The sequence below is a fragment of the Heliangelus exortis genome, chromosome 3 (genome assembly GCF_036169615.1).
Source record: "Heliangelus exortis chromosome 3, bHelExo1.hap1, whole genome shotgun sequence".
Classification (NCBI taxonomy): Eukaryota; Metazoa; Chordata; class Aves; order Apodiformes; family Trochilidae; genus Heliangelus; species Heliangelus exortis.
Window position 1 is genome coordinate 18,248,904 of NC_092424.1, and position 17,172 is coordinate 18,266,075.

The following is a 17,172-nucleotide window of genomic DNA, read 5'->3' on the forward strand; positions in this document are numbered from 1 at the left end:
ACTGGGACCAAACTGGATATTGTATTATTATCCTTTTAATAATCCTTTTCATTCTTGCATGTATATTCAATAGTTCACCTGAAAAACAAGACACTGAAATAAAAACAGCACACTTTTCCTGCTAAAGTGTCCTACTTGCTAACAACATTCAAGCACTTCTTTCTAAAATATATTTTAGAAAGAGTTAGAGTTCTAGTAACAAAGTTTAAAATAAGTCTGGTCTTTTCAAGAGCACTAGCACTTGTCTGGTACTTATTTTTACTCTGTTTTGGTGGGAAGAGATCTAAGGCATCTCCACAGACCAAACTGTGGTCAGGTCTCTGCTCTGCTCCCTGCACATGCAATAGGTGCAATCACCTCTGTGTAAATCCCTTTGTGGATCTCGGCCTGAGTGTTTTTGAAAATCCCACCCATGTGGGACACCCGTAGGTCAAATGAAAAATTACATAAGCTATTAACTAAAGCTAGAGCTTATGAAAAGTTACCCACAAGAAAGGTACACAGGTTAGTGCTGCTTCAGGGCATCCTTAAATCACACTTCAGCAAGTTACAAAGTTATCTTTGGAGGGCAATCACACCAAGCTGTCAGCCCTATAAGGATAGATTTATGTGTCTCTGACATGTCAGTTGTCGTCTTTGCCACTTCATTGCTGCAATGATATTTCAGCAGGAGGTAACCACTGCTTTTCTCCTGCCTGGAAATCCACAGAACTTTCCTCTGTAAACATTTCTCGTGCTGGGTATTTCCCCATCACAGGGCTACATCTCAGAATTAATCTGCATGTTTGTTTAACTCTCATTCACAGGTCAGTGCTTGTTTGCATCATTTTTTTCTCTTTTTAATTTCAATTTATGTAGCAGAAAGTTCACAGGCAATTATTTTTTTTTTTCCTAAAAAATCCAAACCAAAGCAACTGGTGATTTTACTCACTGTGTCATTTAAAAGGAAACAATATTTTTGTTTCTGAAGAAGTAACACAGGTCATTGTCCTGCACAGGACAAATTAGTGTGTTCATTGAGAAGGAGCCTAATCTAATGGTTGTGTTAGTAGTTTGTCCTGTTGATGCAAGATTTTTTTGAGGTTTCTTCCAGGGTTTGACTAATTTCTCCATATATCCTCCTGGAGTATTTTACAGCAGGTTGGAAAAATTATGTGTTCTGGCTGAGTCTAAAGTGAATGAATAGAGAATGGAAACACAGGGAGTGAGCTTATATAAAATCAGCTTTCAGACAAAGAAATCTCAATTTTCCTGAAAGGTGAGCACAGTGGCAGTACCAATGCCAGGCAGCAGACTGGGTCCCCCTTTCAGTTACACCAAAGCCTGAACCCTCACCCCAGGTCTACAGCTGTGTGCACAGAAGTGGTGTTTGGTAGACAGATGCTAGAGAGAGAACAGTGTGTGATCCAGTACACATCTTCAGTCTAAGAGATACGATATTCCTGATAGTCTTAACTTGTGTCCAAAATGCCCCCTGGAGACAGGTTTATAGATTTGTCGTTTCAGCAAATGATATTTTGCATATTGTTCCGAGATGACAGGTAGGTAAAATAAATATGCTCAGCTCAAAATGACTGTGTGAACTGAATGTGACACAGTTGCTCTCTGGGTTAGAAACACAGGCTATTTCAGACAGAGTCAGTAAGAGAAGTGGTGCTTAGAAGGGAAAAAAAATCCATCTTCCCTTCAGTACTTCCATTTTGGTATTGCTGCAGTGTTCTACACAATTAGCAATTTATGCTGGTGTCTGGTGGAGGTCTGCTTCATAACAATATTATTTTTTTTAATTAAAAAACCCTCTTTCTAAAGTGTTTCTCTCTTCAGAGTGTCCTACCATAATTAATGTTCAGAAGCTACTACGGAAGTGTTCTAACTGCTGTGACAGTGTAACTTTTGGAAATTCCTGATTATTTCCTTTCTCTTCTTATGGCACAACGAAACTTACTAAAGCCCCATTCCACTTTCCTCCTAACCCTGCTTTTATCTCCTATTGTCTGCACTGAACTTTGTTTCTGTTGCCTTTGGTTTACTGATCTGATTATTCCCTTTGCCCACACTTCCCTACTGCCATCTCCTTCTTCATTCTGGGGACAACTTCATTTTACTCATCACCAGAAGACCTTTCTATTTCTTTCTGGAATTATTTCTGAAAATAGCTTCTTATTTCCTTTTGCCATTGCCTCTCCTCAAATTCATGATTTATTCTGAAATTATTTGTCTCCTTTAGACTGTAAGTATTTTACAAGATAAAACATGTCTGATCTCACTGTTAACAGTTTGCATATTCAGAGCAGAACCAAGGGAGACAGAGTAAACCCAGCCATGAGACTTCCCAGGATTTAATGGGTGTTCAAGTTCTTTGTTGTAGCAAACTCAAGTGCTTTTAGACGGTTTGTTTTTATATAAACAAGCAATCAAACACAACAATAAAAGAGATGTACAGCACATGATCTCCCCTAGCATACTCAGGTTCAAATTCCTGACCTGCTGTCTCTCTAACTATAGATGACTGTGCCAATTCACCCACAGCCTGACAGATATCCTAGGGCAAGGTGCATTGCACAGCTCCTGCTAGTGATGGTCTTCTTGCTCTAACAATGGATTCTTCCGAGTCATTATCTGAATTTGCACCTCCGCATTTGGGGTGAGCATCCCCACAACTGCACTGCAGAACCGTGCTGAAACTGAGCCGCACTTTCTAATGGAAATTCATTTCATAGAAAAAATTCCCAATCAGCTCTAATTTGGAAGCCCCAGCTGAGCTCCCACTGTGAGACACATATCGTAAGAGACAGATCTTGCTGTGAAGGGCTGGCAGGTTGGAGAGGCGACAGCTGAGAAGAAAAGCACAATAGAAAGGTGAAATGGCTTCCTCAGAATCATGCAATGGGTCAGTGGCAGTTTTAGGTCTTCCAAGTGCCAGCCCCAGCCCATGCTACCTCTCACAACCCAGAGCTCACAGACAGGCTATGCTTTTTCCTGGCCATCTTTTCATTAACTTGATTATTCTGGCGTGTAGATTAACGCATGGGTGCACAAGTTCAGCAGTTTTTGACCTTGCTGCTTACGAAGCATCGTGTACATATATGGCACCAGCAAAAACTTTGAGGTAAGAGATAAGAAGGATGTCAGGGTAAAATGCTAAAAGGCAGATCCTGGAGCAGCGGAGTAGCCAAGGTGAAAATCAAGTCTTGTTCAAACTAAAGTATGTCAGCTGCTCTGAGCAAGTTAAGACATACCACTCATGTTTCCCAGTTTGGAAAATCTGGCCTAAATCGATGCATCTGAGCCTGTACAGGCTGTTAAGACAATACCATGGTTAAAATGTGGTGCCTTACTTAAAATTAAACTTCTCCCTTCAGAAGCTTCCCTATGTCACTAAGAGTCTCTAGGAATTTTTATTCTAAGAACTATTTTTTTTTCTTCTGAAATTATACCTATTTGTGGGAACAGATTAGAGACAACTTGTTGTGTTTTATAAGTAGCATAACAGTGTATTTTGTATATTTTTCCCAGGAGTTTTCTGAGACTAAAATTTATTTTTATGAGCAGCTGGTCCAACCCCCTGAGGAAAAAGATGCTTATGGCAAGGCTGAGGTTAATGATTTTAATTTGCAGTTTTTGTGGGACTATCATTTTGCTTCTGTGGAAATCTCGGTTTCTCCACCGTTTTAAAAAAGCAAAGATACTTAAATAAGGCTTTATATTTTATTACTCCAAAACACATTTAATTTTGTTTGACTAGATCATGTCAGTATGTTAATAAAATAATTGTTATTCCAAACATGCTTGGTGAACTTGAATAGCGAAGTGAAGTTTATGTATTTAATCAAATCTATTCAGTAATTTTAGTGGAAGATGCAGAAGTGTTTTCCATCAATATTTCCTTGACTTTTGAAATTAATATACATTGCCCGAGTCCTCATTTTTGTGGATCCATATCCAAGCAAATGAATTTCTTTGAATGACTGTTCACAAAGGTTGAAAAGGAAAAAACAAAACCCCACAAATTCTGATTGGCAGCTCTTCCTGCTGGAAGTGCTTTTACAGGTGCCTGATCAAGGGGACGAAAAGTCTTGCATTTTTTCAAACCCTGTGTCATTAGGTGGGGCATAAGACCAGTTATAATTTCCAGAAGCATGCAGTATTTTTCAGGAATATTTGTATCTATTATAAAAAGGCTGCTATTTCTCATTTTTGCCCCTTATGAAACACTTTGTCCTTCCTTCTGCAAGAATTCATGGTGTAAAGCTCATTTAGTTCCTTCAGAAATTTTTAAAACGGGAAAAAAAAAACCCAAACAAAAAATTGAGAACAAATTAATAGTTATACAACACCTCACCACAGTGCTTTGTGGCTTAAAAACCAGAGAACTCTGAGATGAGAACTGTCCACAAAGAGTCATTGTGCAGATGTGGGAAAGCAGCAGGACAGTGTGATCTGGAACAGGAGCTGTGGGGATGCTGAGGGTACATTTGGAGAGGTAACACAAAGGTGGGCTACGAAATGAAAGGAGATGAAGAGAAAGCATTGGGAAGACACAGGAGCAGAACAGGGAACTGCAAAGAGCCCCTAAGACCAAGGGGAAGTCAGAGATCCTGTGAAGCTTCTTTCTGCTAACCCGGCTATCTCTCAGAATAATTTTCTGGGAAGATGTTCTTAAGGAATTAGCAGAACATGATTTATAATATTTAGATACATTTATCACTAAATGCTATGTATTTTCTTTAAGCAAGTTCTACAGTATCTACTGCTCAGGGACCTGGGCAGGGCAGAGCAACAGTGGATAGGCTTTGGTGGGTAGAGTGGCCAGCAGAGAAAGGGTTCTGAAGGCAGTGACCCTGAGTTCAAGTACATTGTGTTTGCAATTTGTATCAGGAGTGACACTGAACTCTTCAACCCCCTGGAAGATTTTCTGTCCTGAGGAAAGGTGAATAAGAATGGAGTTCAAGAGGGAGACTTGAAGGATTTGTCCAGGAAGAAAAGATGCAAATGTGAATACTGTTCTTTATTGACTGATATTTTTAAAAAAACTTTTGCTAAATGGTATCATATTGTTACTGCTGATAGTAGAAAAAAGAAGTAGAAAAGAAAACATAAATTCACCAAAGAGCCACAGTGTTGTTATATATTTGCTCAGATTATCTTAGTTGGAAATCTCATTTGAGATAAGACATTTTTCTTTTCAGTGGTGTGGCTCCTTTTAGGCTTTTATAGAATAGGGATGTCTTGATTTTACTGTTAACAAACCTCCCTTGCAAAATATAATTCAATATTTGCATCATATTTTAGAAAGCTGTGGAAATGCTGATGGAATATTATTTTTGCTTCAAGAAGCTTATTTAATACGGAAATTAACCTTTTCCAATATATTTCATTTCAATCTCTACAGTGTATTAAGAATATTTTGTATATCTTCTCTTCTCTGAAAACTGCATGGGCAGATTTGCATGGGCATATATATTTTCCATAGGAAAGTGGCAGGTGAACAAAACCTGTTCTTTCCAACAATCAGTAAAGCAAGAGCAGAGATACAGAGCTGGTAGTCCTTGTGCTGTAAAGCCACATCACTTCAACTAAGACCAAATGCCTGTGAATATTAAATTCACACTAGTGTAGCTGGAAGTACAAACGTGCCTTTCTTTTCAAACTCTCTGAAGTCCCAATTGGAAAAAAAAAAAAAAAGGTACTAGGGTTTAACCTTTAAACTTTTCACTGACATTTAAAGAGTACTTAGGATTATACCTGCTCTCATTAATCTGAAGCCACTTGCAAACATAACTGGCGTTTTAAAACTATACCTTACACACATTATAGAATAGGTTAACAATTCAAACATTTGGCTCATGTTCATTATGTCTTTATCAACTTCCCAAGTGATGCTCATCATTGCAATTGTTTGCTTATAATTAGCAGCAACACAGGTAATGTTTTGAGTCAAAGTGCATCCCTGAGGTGATGGCCAGATGCAGATCTAAACTTCTGCAAACCTAGGCATTGCCCAAGACTTTAATTTTTTCAGAAGCCCTGTCTTAATGTGGAACTCTATTATGACCAGATATTTTAATACATCTTTCCAGCAGAGGTGGGTAGAAATTCTTCCATCACCACCCCAACTTAATCAGACCTTTTTCTTCCCCTTCTTCACCTTTGGTTTGTTTCAGACTATTCCCATCACTGTTTTGCATGCTTTTTCTTACATAGCTTCCTCATACCTATCTTCACTTCCATCCATTCAGTCCAAACTACATGTGCAAATGACATAAAACGAACCACAGATTCCTATTGGAAAATATTTCAACCTGCTCACATACTCAGAAGAGTTTAATTAGCACTACAAACACCTACAGTCTGATATAACTAAAATAATTAAAATTGATGATTGGCATTTCCCCTTTTAGTTCAAATAATGATTGCAAACTGTCCCGTCATTGATGTGGAAATTTGTCTTCTAAGTAAGTCTGTCCTTAGTGGAAAAGTGTTATGGGCAGGGCTCAAATTAATAAGAGGATGTGTATGTTTAAGAGCTAACTGCTCTATCATACTCTGTGTTCATCATTTGGATCAATAATTTTCCTGCTGGAATGTTACAGCCACAGAGAGACATTCATGCGCCATCTCTTAAATTCAAGCAGCTCCTCAGGCACAGAGGTATGGGGATTAGAAATAGACAATTTTTCAAACAAATAATTTTACATGGAAATATGAAATTCTGAAAATTACTGACACAATCTATCACAGCAGAAGCACTCAGGCTGAGTCAGTGTGAGAAGTGCCATTGTAGCTTTAGAAGACTAAATGTCTGGAATTTGTTTCCCTGCATAGTTTTGTCAGGACCTGACATTGTAAAGACATTGATTCTCATAGGCTTTTTAAGAAATACAGAGTTCATAAGCAGAGGGCAGACACTGAAAGGTCTTGTGGCGTAGCTGGTGAAAATAATTTGTATTTTATGTTGGATACTTACTTATTTAACAATACAGAAAGTGCTATACAATTTTTAAAATGTCTCTTCATCTCCTGCTGTTACATTTTGGAGAATGACTAAATCTCTGGAGAGGTGTCAGATCTGTAAGAACTGTCAGTTGTTAAGACAGGGTATTCAGTGAATAAATGAATTACTGTGCTGAAGTCCTTTATTGAATACTCCCGTGGCATTGCTTTAGTTAAGTATCAAGAACATGAATGTTTAGGAATATTATTTTAAATTTAAAATGCCTTGAAAGGTCTGAGGTTAAATTTGCAAATGTAATCAAGAATAAAACATATGCCTTGGATTACATGTCACTTTTTGGGATGTTTTGACATGACACATTTAGAAAATACTTTCCCGTGACTGAAATGATTAAAATAGATTTCAGTTATCTATGACTTGAAACAGAGTCAGTCCAGTTCTTGGTTAATTTGTTCTCTACATCACAGTAAGCACCAGCTGACATTCTCTCTTGTATGCCAGGGTGGAGGCCAACTGCTTAAGGCTGAAGTGTTACTGCATTACTTGTGTGAGTAATCCTATTAGCAGCAAGAGAATACAGGCATGGATAAGTTGTAGAATGGTCAGAAGTGAGGAAAATAACAAAGACAATCTGTGCAGCTATTTTAGACGAACCTCTTGTGTGATGGCACCGACATCTTCAAAGCCTTCGTCCTCTTATCTTCTCTTAGAGGTACCAAAATCACAGTAGCTTTTCCATAAGTATTCAGATAGCCACACTGAAAAGGACTGTGTATGTACTGAAATTCACCTGATAATCTGTTCTTGTAATTTCCAAAATACAGGTATCAAATATAAGGAGACGTGATACATGTCTGAAGGATCAAAAATTCAGGACCACAGACCACCGTTCCCAAAGGACAGCCATATCCATGTTGGAAAATACATACCAGAAGTCTATCATTAAATATACTTTTATTATGACTACTTTAAAGCATTAAATTTCAGATGTAAGTGTTAAATTAAAAAAAGGCTTTAACATAAGTAGACAAATTCTACCCCTGAGTTATGCTCAGATTTGCTATAGATGTCTGTAAGACTTGCAGATATCCAAGAATGACACCATTTGGTATACTAACTAAATGCCATGCTTTTAAACTTATCCAGAAGGGCAGGTGAGACTCCCAGTTAATAGTAACTTTCTCAGAACAGCATGGTTAATTCAATCATCAAAGCATTTGCCATCCGTCTAGGTCAGGCAAACACCAGAAACAAAACCGGATTATTACCTTTTGCAATGCACCTGTTCCTAGTGCTTGCTGGGTGGACTGTGAAGATGGTGAGGACGGAGAGAGAGCATCCATCAAAACCACGTTGTTTCATGCTCTGTGACATGTTTGATGTAACAATAATGGGAGAGAGGGAAGGAATTTGGTTGTTGTGGTTATGAAATTCAGAGCCTGGTTATATAGCCTGTTGATGACATGAACCACTGTTGTCACTTGGCAGTGATTATGTATCACCCTTTTAACTAATAATTATGGATGGATTGTATTACATGAAGTTGCACGCTTTCTGAAAAGGAGATGAGTACTGACATGTCAAGGACTCAGCTAGAAGATGTTTTGATTTCTCTTTCTTTAATGCTGGATCTTGTTGTTGATCTGTTATCATTGTAACTTCAGCAGGTCAAACATTGAGTTGGTCAGAGGCAGGATCTCCTTCCCACAGCATCCTGATCCCAGCTGAACAAGGTGACTGGCAAGAGGTAAGGCTAGAAATGCACTACAACAAACACCACCAGCTAACCACTACTCAGCACTTCTGTCCAAACCCTTCTGCTTCCCATTGATTATTCCCACATTCACCGGGGGCATGGAGAGCAACAGCAGCCCCACTCCTTAGGCCATTGGTTTAGACATTTATGGGACTTTTAAAGGTATTTTAAAGTGTCATAGGGGAAAAGAAATTAAAGCTCAGTCCCTCTCGCTGCAGGAAAAAGGCACTGAAAGGCAGGTGGGTACACTGGGACTAGAAGCACCACCACTGAATTTTGTCAGAAAGCAATATCTTTCAGCAATTTTATGTTGTCCATGACTCGAGGAGTCTTGTCTGTACCACATTTCGTGGCAGTTCCTCTGGTCAGGGATGTACCCTTGTCCTCTGTGAAGACTGTGACAGGAGGGAAGTGTGGAGATGGAAGGGAGCTGTTCTGCCCTGGCAAGCAGGTGTTCTTCTTGATCTGCACCGTAGCAAGTATCCTGGGAAATTATGGTTGGAAATACATAGGCTTTAACCTGCTTAAGTCTCTGGTGCACCTACAGCTTTATGACCACTCCTGCAGATATAAGGAACATAAGATTTGCTGTTCAGAAGACAGATACCAATAATTCTAAGGTTTGGTAACTAGTTTTTGTCTCCTTGGAGAAAGAATTAAAAATGGCAAAAGAAGCAAAAGTCCCACAGTTAAACGTTGCTGTAATACTTGACTTCATCCACTTCAAAATACTAAAACCCCAGTACATGCCAGGAAGATGGAAGAAGACAGCATTTAATATATAAAAAGCTACACAAGTAAACTTCAAACATGGAAGTACAAGATCTTAAAGCCTGGAATTTAAAACTGCAAAGTGCACAGAAATAAAACCCTTATGGAGACACTAAAGTGTCTAATTCATTATTATTTCAGAAAAGATTAAAAAATAATTTCTTAACATTAAAGTGAAATCAAGCACTGAAGAAATTATTTAAACTTTCCATAGGAAAAAACCACTCTCTAAAATGCTGCAAGGGTATTGATGGCTATTAAATATTTACTTTTCTCTCTAGCTCACACTAGAAAGAGTAATTTGTATTTGGCAGAAACTGGCTGCAATTACATTAGTCAATCCAAAAGCCCAACTTGCTCATACAAAATGCAAACAAATTAGTTAAAATGGTCTAATTAGCAGACTGTAAAAATGCAAAGCAAGGCTGGCATAAAAATGCGTGCTAGACAAGTATACTTTTACAAAATAAACAGAAAGGCAAATATGAAAGAGTCTAATAAATCCTAACTAAAGGACCATAGTGTAAAACTGAATATTTAGAGATTGCATGCTTTACAGAAAAGTTTCTATGGGCTGCTGAACATTTTCTTGCAACCCACATTTGGTCATGAAAACATGATTGATACCATAGCTGAAGTTTTGCTGGGATTTCTCTTCAGTGCCGTGGAGCCACTGCTGTGTGAGGCCAGATGAACACAAACATGAGTGAAGTTAATTGGAGTATGAAGTAGCTTTGAAACATGCAAAGAATATAAGAAGTGACCTATGGAAGGAAGGTCAATCCATTTATTTAAATGTTGTGTATTTGGTTTTGTTTCCAAATTTAAGCTAAGTAACAAAGCTTATGGAGATGTGGAAACTGCCAAGGTAAAAGATAATACAGATTTGTTCTCATCAGGAAATGTAAACTATGGGCATTGCCTATGAGGACTCCGATTACCAGCAAAAAAGAATCACTACAATAACTGTATTATTGTTGTCATTGATATATTAGACAAAAAATTGCTTGAAAGTCTCTTGCCCCATAACACTGCTGCAATTTCTTAATCTGTGGGTTTTTAAGTCCCTGGTTCATGTACTATAGATATAATAGTCCATTATGATTTGCAGGCTATGATATTAAAGAACCTATTGTGAGGTGATGATCTGATTTTGTCTCCGTATCCTTCTCACCCCACCACATGTCCTTCTGTCCTTCAAAATGCCTTGCTGTCTGGAGCCACATTCTTTATTCCTGCCACCTGACAGATGGCGGAAGGTGGGTGGCTTTGGCAAAATTAATTAGAGATGCATGGAAGAAACAATAACCATGAACACCCTCTGGCAAAAAATATGATGTTATTTGGCACAACGAACCTTTGTGTGAAAGCATTGCAACAGCAGAAATATCCTGACTACCCTGAAGAAGAGGTCACCCGATAGAAAACAACCCTTGGCAAAAGGAGAGCAGCATGGCCACAAGGTGTGGTCATTATCACCATTACCACTTCTAACACACAACAGCTGACTCACTCAGTTATTTGCACTGAAATAGGTGATTGCAGCACCTTCACTCCCCCATGCTGTCCCTGGTGGTGCAGATTGCCTCATGGTGCCAAATATGTTCAGCCCATCATTGTTATTTATTTGGTGGTTGAATATCTCAATCTACAAAACACCTTTGCTGTGTCACCAAAGGAGCAAGATGTTTGTGAAAATAAGAACAAAGTCCGGAGGAGGAGATACATGAAAAATACAGGTACTTCACTATGAAAATTAAAGAACAATTTCCTGTTACATTAACAATTAAGGTTAATTAAGCAATTTCCTGTTATCTGTTGTTTGACTTTGTGCTTTACAAATGGCTTTAAGAATGGTAACAGCAGCAGGCTGCAATACAGAAATTATCTTTTCCATTTTCTCGCCCATCACCACATATTCCCATCTCAAAAATTTCTGTATACTGGCAATTTTGAATCCCCCACTGCTCCCTGGTGATGACTGGATAAACCAAGGATGCTGACTTTATGAGGAAGAAAAGGAATTGCTTTCATCAAAAGGGCCAGTTAGGAGAATTACAGTGTGAGGTATGAGGAAGGAAATCCCACAAGGTGGGAAATTTCTATCCTGTAGGAAAGAGTTCCAACGTGGTGTTCTACCAAATGTTGCTCTACAGGTGTAATCACTGGCAGAAAGAATTCCTCCACAGGCACCTGCAGCAAGCCTAGGTGAGTTATCAACTTCCTGCCTGACTCACTGGTTTGCTCATTCTTCTCTGTATGTGCTGGCAGCTCTGTTGTCCTCCAGTTGCCAAACACTGGGAAAGGTGCAGATAGCTGAACTCATTAGTTTCCCTCCTAGAGCTGCTCACTGCTTGCATGCCATGCCCCAGAGAGGCAGAGGAGCTGGGAGGAGTGCCATTCAGGCTGGAGCATCCCAATCCATTTGGGCAAATATCTCCATGTATCATGAAGTCCAAATCACCCGAACAGTCCAAGAGGAGACATAGCATATTCCCCACTCCACCACCTACCTTTGCTGGGAATAGCAGTGCAGAGTCTATCCATAAATCAGCTTTATGAAAGCATCAATCAACCTTCTTCTACAGAAAATGACTCCAAATCTACTCGCCCCAGTGGTGAGAGATGTCCACCAGGTTCAGTGATTTTGGATCATACATCTGATTGCCTCTATTTTTAGTGAAAGAGGCATCTATAGGGTAAGGAGAGAAATGTACACACCTGCAGCTATTCTAGCCCTAGCAAGCCTGCTTAAGGGGTGAATAGTGAGGAAAGGGTTGAGACCCTGAGGGAAAGCTGAATGGGAGAAGATGATACTGGATGGGAAAGTGGATGGATGACAAAGTGAACACAACACAGAAAATGGCAGGAAAAAAGACAAAAAACGCACAATACACCAACAACTAGCATGGAAAGAAAAAGAAAAAGGCAAGGAAGACTAATTGCATATTTAATTGCCTGAAGTGGTGTTTGGAGCTGCAATATGACACTACCAATCAAGCCTGTTTTCATGAACATGGCATGTTCACCATTGGGAAAAGCATGAGAGAAAAAAACTCTAGGAAGAAAGAATAAGTGGTCAGGTTTCTCAAGGAAAGGAGGCTGCTGCTGGAGAACCACAGGCATCTGGGCTAAGATCTATATTAACACAGAATTATGCAAGACAAAGAAAATAAAACTTATGTGAAGAATGAAAAGAAAACCCTCTTGATATTCAGTGTCTGGGTAATAAAACAGAAGCCAATAAATTCTAGTTCAATAATGGCAATGCATGTAGGGTAAACATGGCTATGAGAAGTAAATCAGCTATTCTATCTCATGAAACACATCTTAGAGGTCGGATAAAGATGTCAGCTCAGTGCTCAGCAGCAGCAAAACCAATTAAGAATTATTAGGAATATAGTAGAGAACAAGTCAGAATCTATTCTGCTGATGTATAGCCTGTGGTGTACTGTCACCTCATCTCAAAAACAATACAGGTAAAACTAGAAAAATACACTGGAAGACAGAAAGAATACTCAGATGTATTGAATAGCTTCTGAATGAGGACTGCTTGAATTGAATAAAATTTTGGTGCAAATAAGAAATGACTGAGGGCTAATATAAGGGATTCATTCTTCAGAAGACACACAGAAGGTAAATATAAAAATTATTAATTGTTTATTGCAACACAGGATCAAATGGTCTATGCAAAATTACCTGGGAACAAACCAAAGCAGACTGCATTTTTGAAGTCGGACACTCGTTGCCACAAGACGTGGCAAAGGCTTTAAAAAAAAGTAAACTCAGAAGACATTCAGTAACTTCATGGAAGGCAAAACCTGCCACAGCTACTGAACGCAGTGTTCAGATGCATACCTGCATGTTTAAGTGAAGAACCACTGTATAGTGGTTCTGGTTTTCTGGAGGCAGAATACTAGGAAATGTGGTTGGAATTTTAATTTTTTGTTTTAAAAACTTTTGGTTTGATTCAATCTGAATAGTCTTTTGAAGATAGTCTATGAGATACAAACTAGAAGGGAAAGCACAGTACTTTCCTCTTCGCAGGGGATACAGAGTAGATTTAAGGGATCCCAGCTAAGTGGAATGTTGTCCCAAAAAACTTGATACATTTTTTTTCCTGAAGGTGGCTGCTTTGTTTTTGTCTCGGATGTGGCTCTGGGAACCTGTTGTACCAGGCCAGTTTCACATCATTCATGTTCTATTTTTACAAGTCCTCTTTCCTTAGTAGGCTTCATTAATTTCATTCTACTTAGAAAAAATCCCAGTGTAAAATTACATACGCATATACAAGACATATGAAAATTCTTTTATCCTGACTCTAAAGTACAACAGGTTTTCCTTGCTACCGTGTGGATCAAGCACATCCAGAGTTTGTGGAGTGAGAATGTGTTATTCCATGCAGGAATAATTCGTATTCTTGAGCCTTTGCAGATGTGTGGTTTCTAGAGAGCTGTCTGCCTACAGTTGTTTTTACACACACTTTTTCTAAATCAGCACTCCAAATGGAACATGGAAGATGCAGTAAGTTTTTGTGGATTTGTAGCACTCCCTGGAGGACTCTGTCTAAAAAAAAATAAACATTTCACAGCTCTCAGAAAGTGAAGTTCATATTTTGATGCATGCAATATTGGCTGGGATTCTCTCTTTAATTTCAGTATTATTCCACAGGTAATAAGTAATTGGAGAATAACTTTTTGCAAGTGAATGACAAGATTGAAAATTAATCATTCTATTCTTAGCTGCAGCTGTTTATTCATTAGAAACCAATACAGCAAAACAGAATATTAATTTACAAATAAAATGAATTTCATATTAAGTGAAAACTGCATCAATATCTAGAGGTTTTATGACCAAAGCAGGGAAAAAGACATGAAGAACCACCTATTTTATATTCTGTATATGTGGAGTTTTTGTATGTGTTTGCATGCCTAGGATGAGCACCACAGGCTCAGCTTAAAGTAGTTAATTGTTAAAACTCATTGTTACAACCTATAAGCCTATGTGGAGATTAAAATGCCTAATTATTACTCTGAAGTCAGTTGATATAAAGGACTGACTGATTACAGGGTCAAGATCTCAAAATTATTCCTTAATAAGCAAGATGATATTTCTAGAATGACGTGACTACAAAATGTTTCTGAGAGGTTGGTTAGAATCCACTACTGCAGATGCAGAACTGCAAACATACAGGCTGTGCATGGGGCCAGTGTTTACAGAGGTCTATGAATAATAATAAATAATCTAGATAAATCACTATAGTTAGAGCTCTGCAAACATCAGAGCAAATAAATCAAGGTGCCTTGCTTATGGACAGACACCAAACACAGCTCTTCTGCAGGTTTGTTTGCTTACATAGGAGACAGTGAACACAAGTTTAATCAACAAAAAAAGTTTAAGTTTGTAAGAAGTGTTTTGGAGAAAGATCACAAAGTGATCTCTGCCAGAGCCTTGGTGCTCAGAGTCTCTGAGGACAAGCAGGTTGCATCCTGAAGGCATTCGCTGCCACGCAGGCTGCATCAGCTTCTTTCTGCAGCTGGCACAAAGCAGCAGCTCACTCCAGGCAGAAGATTATGTATGACTAACAAACAATGTTTAGAGCAAAGGAGGCTCAAGAGGAAAAGTTAAAAGGTCTGTCTTAATTTTGTTTCTCATAGGAATTAAATTTTTTATTTTATATCAAGTTAAATGTGTGTGGGAAAGCTATTCTTTGCTATTATAATATTTGGTGCATTAAGAAGGAGATGACAAGCATTATGCATGTTATTTGTGTGTGTGATTTTCTATGTGTGCAGAATTTCCCATGAAAAGGGGAATACAGGGATTACATGCCAAGCACCTGCCTCCTTGTTTTATCCTATCCAGCAATAATACCATTCCTATGCTAACAGTACTTGTGGAATACTTATTTTATGTTAAGTGAAATGCACTTACTTTGCAGTTGAGGCCTCATCCCTGGACATATTCAAGGTGAGACTTGACAGGTTTCTCAGCAACCTGATCTCGTTGAGGGTGCCCCTGCTTACTGCAGGGGAGTTGGACTAGATGACCTTTAGAGGTCCCTTCCAACCCAAATGATTCATTATTTTATGATTCATAATTCTTTATTTCCAGGAATTTTTGTAATATAAACCACTCAGTTGGCTATGCAGTTAATATTTAAATATGACACTACCCTTTTGCATCTTGAGGCTCTTTGCATCCCCCACAAATATCAGTATCTGTGCAGTATAAATAATTATGGGCATAGTTTAGCATAAGAGCAGTATTGCTTTGTCCCATACTTTTTAGTGGACCCTCCATGCCACATTTTTATACCTTGGTGCAGAGAAGAAGATTTAGGACATTATTACACAAAATCAGGGCAAAGGAAAAATTAACACGAGACATAACTTTCCATTTTTGTGCTTTAAATTTAAATATTAGGCAACATCCAATTACATAATGTGTATAATTTATTGGTGTAGTTGCTAATCAGGCAATTCAGGAGTACGGATGCATTTCTTGAAAAATTTGGTGTAATTTTTAGTGATAATGTATAGCTGTGCAAATCATCACAAACCTACTCCCAAATGCCACCTGCTTTTTTGGTGAAGGAAACTTGCTACAGCAGGCTGTCCTTCTCGTGGCCAGTGACTTCTGTGTCCCACTCAGGGCACAGTTAGAAGGCTGGATTTTTCTTATAATGAGGGGACACAGAGAGGATTCCTGGTCTCTCCTGCATAACACTGAAAGGGAGAAATGATGAAACATTATGGAGGTTGTGCACCATAGGACCCTCCTTTTTCTTCTTTTTCTGTCCTTGTTGATATGTACGATCATCTATGGAGCCTGCTCATCCATTTGTGTACAGAAATCTTTGGATGAAAGACAGTAGGTAGCAAGATGTCACTTGGATAGGACAGTGGGTCTGAACCAAGTACTCAGGTTGAACACTGAGATAAAAAAAAAACCTCAGCCAAAACTAAGGGTAAGGTTCTAGATTCCATAGGTTATTCTCTTGTCAACATTCATGCCTTTCAACCTAACCCCAAAAATTTTTACACTTTCATTGCCAGCAGTTCCGCTGTGATTGCAGCTCTTCTCAAGGCATACCAGAACTGGGATTGCCTTCAGCAATGAAAGCAACAAATATGTCCAGGTTGTTTTCTTTACTTAACACAGTTTTCATAGTTAGGAATGTAGTGAGTTCCCAATAGATTACCTCTGCTGCATGATTAACAACTTGCCCGTCTGTGGTATATTCTGAGGACTGACAAGGCATGGTCTGCCTTGAAGCTGCAGGTCTGGATTGTCCAGAAATACTTTCCTTCACCACAGATAAGAGCTGGAAGATGAGTCTGAATCCCACCAGTTAGTTTTCCCACCAACTCCAAATGGGACAAAATCCTGTTGATGGCTCCCTTTTTGTCATATCTTAGATACAGTGAAACACTGATGTGTAATTCCTTGTATTCTGTATAGGCTTTACAATACACAGTTAAGAGACTTTCTTAGTTAGAGGGACAATGCCTACCTGGTACATAGGAAATGGTGATTTAAGATGTTTGAAAATATATAGCTCTGAGATTTTTAGTCTTTTCCTTTGAAAGTATGTATGACTGGTCAGTGTCTGAGGATGAAAAATAAAAACAGACATTCTGACACCTCACAGAAATTGATCCCCAAAGCCACCAAAGATACTAGATGC

The 17,172-nt window shown here is 38.6% G+C and overlaps 1 long non-coding RNA gene across 2 annotated transcripts in view; it reads left to right on the plus strand.

Moving 5' to 3' along the window:
- The window catches only part of LOC139794206 (uncharacterized), a 49,715-nt gene that overhangs the window by 19,853 nt on the left and 12,690 nt on the right, over positions 1-17,172 (plus strand). For both annotated transcript variants that reach the window (XR_011725019.1, XR_011725018.1), the window contains exon 3: positions 8,620-8,702. This is a non-coding gene — a long non-coding RNA (uncharacterized lncRNA). The remainder of the gene's footprint in view (positions 1-8,619; positions 8,703-17,172) is intronic.